This window comes from Hibiscus syriacus, unplaced genomic scaffold (genome assembly GCF_006381635.1).
Source record: "Hibiscus syriacus cultivar Baekdansim isolate YM2019G1 unplaced genomic scaffold, ASM638163v2 tig00110783_pilon, whole genome shotgun sequence".
NCBI classification, from domain to species: domain Eukaryota; kingdom Viridiplantae; phylum Streptophyta; class Magnoliopsida; order Malvales; family Malvaceae; genus Hibiscus; species Hibiscus syriacus.
In genome coordinates, this window is record NW_024062861.1 from 1,766,918 (window position 1) to 1,774,078 (window position 7,161).

At 33.3% G+C, this 7,161-nt stretch overlaps 1 protein-coding gene across 1 annotated transcript in view; it reads left to right on the forward strand.

The window, feature by feature from the left end:
- LOC120140280 (granule-bound starch synthase 2, chloroplastic/amyloplastic-like) overlaps positions 1-6,250 on the forward strand; it is a 33,855-nt gene extending 27,605 nt beyond the window's left edge. Inside the window, exon 10 of the mRNA XM_039155284.1 lies at positions 6,212-6,250. The gene's annotated coding sequence lies outside the window, so the exon portion shown is untranslated. The remainder of the gene's footprint in view (positions 1-6,211) is intronic.
- The last annotated feature ends 911 nt before the right edge of the window (positions 6,251-7,161 follow it).

A 7,161-nucleotide genomic window follows, 5' to 3' on the forward strand; every position in this document is an offset into this window, starting at 1 on the left:
CCTTCGTTCGAGCCATCTTTCCTTTCTATTCAACATATGTATCATTTCCCGCAATCTTTTGTCGAGAAAGGCCCCGACAAAGTCATCTTCCACTCCTCAAACCACATAATGGATGGTGAAACCAGTTGCTCCAGACAATAATAAAGGTAATTTTCAAGCCTGGTGGTGTTAATGATTTAGTAATATACTGTAATCTTATTTATAAACTGGTATCTTAGAAAAAAAATTAGAAGGAAAAAAAGAGATATGAACCCCTTTCTTTGTTTGGGTGGTTGGGCAGTAAGATTGAAGGTTCACAGGCAACAACAAAATAGACAGTGGAACTTCTTCAGTCGGTCATTTCACAAACTCGAGTGCCTTATACAAACCAGGTTGCCGCTTTGATTCAATCTGTTAAAGCTGTTGGAGAACGTTTAATTGCTACAAATCTTGTCGGTACGATGACCTTTTCCTTCTGTGTTAATTTGGTTTTGATGTTTAATTATGAAAATTTGTGGTTTGTATTTGATTTCAGTTTCACTTCTGCCTTGTTTCTTATTAGGGGACTGTTGGCAGATATTGGTTTAGAGCACTGAAACATTCGATGATTATAGGAGTATGTGTAAGAATCGCTGTTTTTTAGGACCCTGTCCTTATGTGCTCAATTATGTCTCTTTTTTTTAGCTAGAAATTGAGAAGAATTTTGCATACACTCGAACTGTAAATGTTTTGTATACGCCCAAGCTGTAATATGAACTAAAAATCTTAACCCCATAATATTTCCTTTGCGATCTCTTGCACTTTACAATTCTTTTCAGCCCAACTAAATAAACTCCATTAAAAAGTGACCAAGTTTTTGAAAAAAGTATTATATTGAACTAATAGTATTTCTTTTAGCTTTGGAATACCTTTGCTTTGGAAAAAGTGTCTCGAGATAAGCATTAGCTGTTAAATTGATTTGTTGAGCTTATTTCTTTTGTTTTTAGGCGAAAATAGTGAAATTATTGTGTCAAATTTATCAACAGGATTTGTTGCTGTTAAATTATATTCCTGTGAGTTTACTGTTTGTTTTCATTGTTTGAACACATCACACGTTTGACCTATCTTTTTATATGTAATAATTTACGTAGGCATTATTGTATCTCAAGGCTTATTTCTTTATTGGTACTCTTCATAGAGAAGTTATTAGTGAAGTATTGCTTTCCTTAGTCTTCTGCTGGCTCCATCTTTTCTTATTCTTAGTTCTTATAGGATGTATTTTTGTTACTGTTTTTGATGCAATATTTTTGTGTGTGTTGTGTATATATATATTCTATTCAAAGTAAGTTGTTTGTGCATTAAAGAGAAAAATTGAAATGTAAACTCTTGTTTTAGTTACAAATTAGACGTTGTGAAGTGGGATTTGCTCAACATGAGTCTTTTACTGTGTTTGTTGATATAACATTGTTTGAGTTGCAGCACTATTGGCAGTATCACTCATAAGTGACAGTTTGAGTTACGGCACTATTAAAATTATTTGTTTCCATTCACTAAACTTTCAATGCTTCATAAAATTCAGCAGTTGCTTATTTTTTTCTCAATAACCCCATTTCAAGTTTGCAATAAGCAGGCATATCAATAGGGCATAAGAAAACGCATACTTGACCTTCATTAAGCAATGCATTTATGAAATTCAATATTAAGATTGTTGTTACATATAAAGATGGAAAATTAGGAAACATTATCTGTCAATTTATTGATTATTAGAGGTAAAACAAATGATGGAACAGTACACACAAAGTTACAGGATGAGTTGATATAGGAACACTTAAAATTAGTTTCTTTCTGAAAGTATTTGTTTCCATGAATAACTTTCCCTGCTTGATACACTGTAATTCAAGCAGCCGTTTTCTTTCAAATACCCATTTCCACTCTCCAATAAACAACAAGCAAATTTATAAAGCATAACCATTGCATTCCCATTTGATTGTTGATGCTCATCTGATATATTCGATTATTATATATAGTTTACCTAGAATAATTAACTACACCAATGAATATAGTTTACCTAGAATAATTAGCTACACCAATGTCGATATTTTCTGCAATAAATAAACCATTTTTTTGGTTTTTTTGCATAACATGAATGTCGATATTTTTTTTGTTATACACTTTCATCGGTTTGAATTCTTTCTCTAGGTGTTAATTAAGTTGAACAGCTCGAATTTAATTCGATTGTGAGGAACACTTTTCTCAAGAAACAAAGGTAATATTCTCTCTTTAAGAATGAAACATGAGTTTGTTTAGATATAAATGCATATTGATTTCGATGAAACATTTGTGAAAGTGATTAGTTCTATATTATGTATTTCTATATATGCACCCTTATAATTTTTATAAAATAGCAGAGATACAATTGCTTCCATAACATTTTCTAATTTTAAAGTCTTATAATTTAGGAGTGATTAGTTCTATACTATGCAAATATTAGTATGCACTAAGTATGATAGTTTAATGCTTATGTTTAGGTTCTAACTTTTTCTATAATATTAGCATTTAACATTTGAAATTGAAACTCCAGAAATACGAAATGGATAAGACTTGGATGGATTTCTCAAGGGTGAGCTTTGAATATCGAAATGGAGTCGAAAACTTTCTAAATTTAGCTTTTCTGAATGCAAGCCAAGAGAATATGATTCTTTGCCCTTGTAAGAACTGTGTTAACATTAACTGGCACATTCGTGAAGTTGTGTACGAGCATCTAGTTATTTTTGGATTTGTTCGGGGGTATAGAAAATGGATATTTCATGGAGAGTTTGTATCAAATAGATCTGTTTCCACGAGTTATTCGACTTATTCTGCTCCTTTTCACCATCCAACTTTTAGAGAAGATGACATGGAAGGGATGTTACGAGATCCATTTAATATGAACAATAGTCAGCCATATGTTACAGAAAATTATTGGCAGACTGATGTTAATGATTCCATTGAGATGGGAAGAATTGAATGCGATGAAGAGCCAAATGAAGAAGCAGCAAAGTTTTACAAGCTGCTGAATGAAATGAATGAACAACTTTATGATGGATCAAAGTTTTCAAAGCTTTCTTTCTGCATTCGTCTTTTCCACTTAAAATGCCTAGAAGGGTGGACTGGGAATTCCTTTACGCAATTGTTGGAGTTACTAGGAGAAGTGTTTCCTTTTGCAAAAATCCCTCAATCATGCAAAGATATGAAGAAAATGATAAAAGATTTGGGTCTTCGATATGACAAAATTCATAGTTGTCTGAATGATTGTATGTTGTATTGGGGTGATCGAAAAAATCAGGAGTCTTGTCATGTATGCGGAAAATCTCGATGGATGAGTTGGGAGGCAGAAAATGTTACTGAGGATGAAGCTCAAGCACCATCAAGAAAGAAACCGATCAAGATTCTCTGATATTTTCCTCTCATACCTAGGCTTCAAAGATTGTTTTTGTCATCTAAGACTGCTGAGTCTTTGAGGTGGCATCATGATGGCAGAACTGATGATGGATTATTACGACATCCTGCGGATTCTTTAGCTTGGAAGTCATTTGACAATAAGTATCCAAGTTTTGTGAGAGATCCTCGAAATGTCAGGCTCGGTCTTGCAACTGATGAGTTTAATCCATTCAAAATCATGAGTACTTCGTATAGTACTTGGCCTGTTGTACTTGTTCCATACAATTTGCCTCCCTAGATTTGCATGAAACAATCATATTTCATCTTATCCATGATAATCCCCGATGAGAAAAGCCCCGAAAATGATATTGATATTTACATGCAGCCGCTAATTGCAGAGTTGAAACAATTATGGGAAGGGGTCGAAACGTACGATGTGTTGATGAAGGAGAACTTTAATTTACGCGCGACTTTGTTATGGACAATTAATGATTTTCCATCACGATTCAATAGATCCATTTCGTACGTAAGTCTTTCAGACCCAATCCTAATGAAATCTCTTTATCTTTTATATTTATCAATTTTTAACGACATAATATTCTTTATAGTGAGTTTAAAGAAGTATTGAGATCTCGAGCACGCTCCCGAAGATTAAATCAGTGAGAGCTACATAAGTTATTCACAGAAACTTTTCATGAATGGTTAGGTCAGACAGTAAGCAACTAAATCTTATGGAACACTTATAAATTATATATGTCTTGCTTTTTATATCGTCATCAATACAAATTAATTCACCATTCATGTGTAATAGGTTTGGAGTGGGAGAGAAGTTAGTGAAGAAGTTAAATGGTTTTCTCAAGGTCTGAATAGAATAGTTTAAAGATATAATGCCTTCCTCATTAATGAGTTCATGTTCCACACGAAATCTCTTGAAAGATTAAGGAGGACACAAAATTGTGGAGTCGTAGTTACTTCGTCAACTACACGTTATGTTACTGTAAGGGACAATAATCCGCATGAGGGAGAGGTCGATTATTATGGAAATCTTACGGACATTATCGAGTTAGATTATTATGGAAAATGAAAGGTTGTGCTGTTTCGGTGTGACTGGGTTGATGTAAACAGATATATAAAAAGAGATAAATTCAGGTTTACAATGGTGAAATTCTCTCGATTAATTCACACGGGTCAATGTTTGATGGATGAACCATATGTATTTTCTTCTCAAGTGAAACAAGTATTTTATTGTCACGATCCAATGGATGATGGTTGATATGTTGTGCTTCGAAATACTCCCAGAGACTTGATAGACATCGGGGATGGAAGTAGAGATGACATTGAAACAAGATCAGAATGTTTACCTCTACTACCACAAAACTTAGATGAAACTATCAGTAATACAACACAATTTCAATGGGTTCGGGAGGACGTTGATGAAGATATTTATGAAAATTGACATTACATAAGACTTTTGTACGATTTTATATCTTCATTTTTTTATTTATAATGATATAACCTTTAACATGTTGTCTTTCAATATATTCATTCATTAATTCATTTTTTTATTACTCATGTTTGTTTATTATAGATATCATGCCGAGGAGAAAAATAAATGATTTACGGGTTGTTTGAGCTTCTGAAGACCATAAAGAAAGAAATAACGAGGAATCGAATGCACCTGAGTCTTCCGAAGTTCCTGAAACTGTTGAAGAAGAAGTAGAAATTCAAAGTAATCTTCGAAACATTATTTACTACTTTGTTCATTTTCAAAACTGGCATTTAATAATTTATTATATAGTTGAAAATGTTGGAACGCGCAAGACTCGAGGACGTACAACTTTGAAGGAATTATACCAACTTCCTCCTGGGCATCGTGTCAAAGTTTCAAGAAACGATGTCGATCAACCTATTGGCCCAGAATCACGTCTTCTAGCAGGTTACTTATGCATAGTTAGACGTAATGCAAATCTGTTACCGATCAATTACGAGTCATGACGCGAAATGCCTAATAGTAACAAAAATCAAGCGTTGGATTTTGTTAAGGTAATAATGTCATTATAATAGAGAAATTTATACTTACCGATCAATTAATAATTTTTCTAATTTACACTTACGGTGAACACTTATTTGCTGTATAGGAGAAATTTTTTTTAGAGGTCTCTCACGATTATGTGAAGCAAGCGTTAGGGAAGAGATGAAGGGACCACAAGAGCTCCTTAAAGAAGAAATACTTCAAGAATGATCTCAGCCTTGAAGAGAAGTTGCAAACAGTCCTACCAGGAATTGTAACATCTTCAATACCGAGTTAGTGATTAAAGTGTAAGATTTTAAAATGTCAGTGATCAAATTAAATTAATCGAAAAGCGAAGGAATTAATTAAAGATGTTGGGTAGGATGAATTATTAAGTGAATGAGAATTAAAAGGGTAAAAGGGTCATTGAGCAAAGGTAATAATTAAATAATAGATAATGGGTATTATAATACCCAAGTGAAAGAAACAAGAGTTTCCAGATAACTCTTGATTTTTCTTTCTTCTTCATTTTCTTCTTCAACGTGAAGAGCTCAAGCTAAGGTGAGTTTAATTTCTCTTGATTAATACTTCAACATCAAGCATGGTTTTGATTATGGAAGCCTTAAGAAAGATTATAGAAGGAAAAAGAGGTGTAGAAACTCAAAGAATTGTAAGTTAAGGGAGATTAAAGGTTAGAAGCCATTGAATGAAATATTGGATTAGAGGTCATAATAAGAATTAGAAGTTGGATTTGACTTGTTATCAAGCTAATTAAGAATTATAAGGTGATAGAATTAAAGTTAGAACATGTTGGTATTTTAGTATGATTCTTGAATATCATGTAAAAGATAGGATTTAGAGTTTAAGGAAGTGATTATGGAGTAGAAACGAGTTTAATTATATGTATGAAAGTTAGGAATATTAATGGAAGTGAAGTATGAGGTATGGAGCTGAAAATGAAGGAATTTTTGAGTTCAAAAATGATTTCTGGGCTAGGGGGAATCGGTACCCATTTGAATGGGTACCGATACCCTTTGAAACTAGCAGAATTCGAGAATGTCATGAGGGTATCGATTCCCCCAATAGGGTATCGATACCCCCTTAAAGGAAAATAGAAATGTTGATTTCTTAAAGTCGTTCAAGCTTTTAGTATCAAATTTTAAGGTTACATTTTGATAGATTGCCTTAAATTGTATATTTGTGTAGATACCGACCTTAAATCAGTTTCGGAATGTTTGGGAAGTAAGAACGATCGAGGGAAAAACAAGGAGATCTAGGTGAGTGCATATGCATAGCATGATTATAGAACTATACTCAATTCTAGACTTGTGATAAGTCTAGATTTTATATTTTGATACATGATCATATTTTGTATTATGAGACATGACATGAATTTATACAAAATGCATTACGTGACATGAATATGCATGAAAAGTTATATGAGCTATGTGAAAAGGTAAGAATTACATGTCTATGCGATATAACTACGTGAAATATAAAAGCCCATGTTATGTAGATGAGAACTATAGATATAGTTGGCATGCCAAGGGTAGAGGGTCTACGTGGTCCTTTGGGACAAAATTCTACACGGTCCTTCGGGATATGTATATATTCTTTGGAACATGTGTGAATTCTTGTGAGATACATACTTGATCCCTAGTATATGTATATGATTCTTAAGGAATTATATGTGGTCCTTATGGACATTATTATATGGCACTACAGTGCAATTCTACGCGGCACTTCGGTGCATTTATACGAGCTGTGGTGAC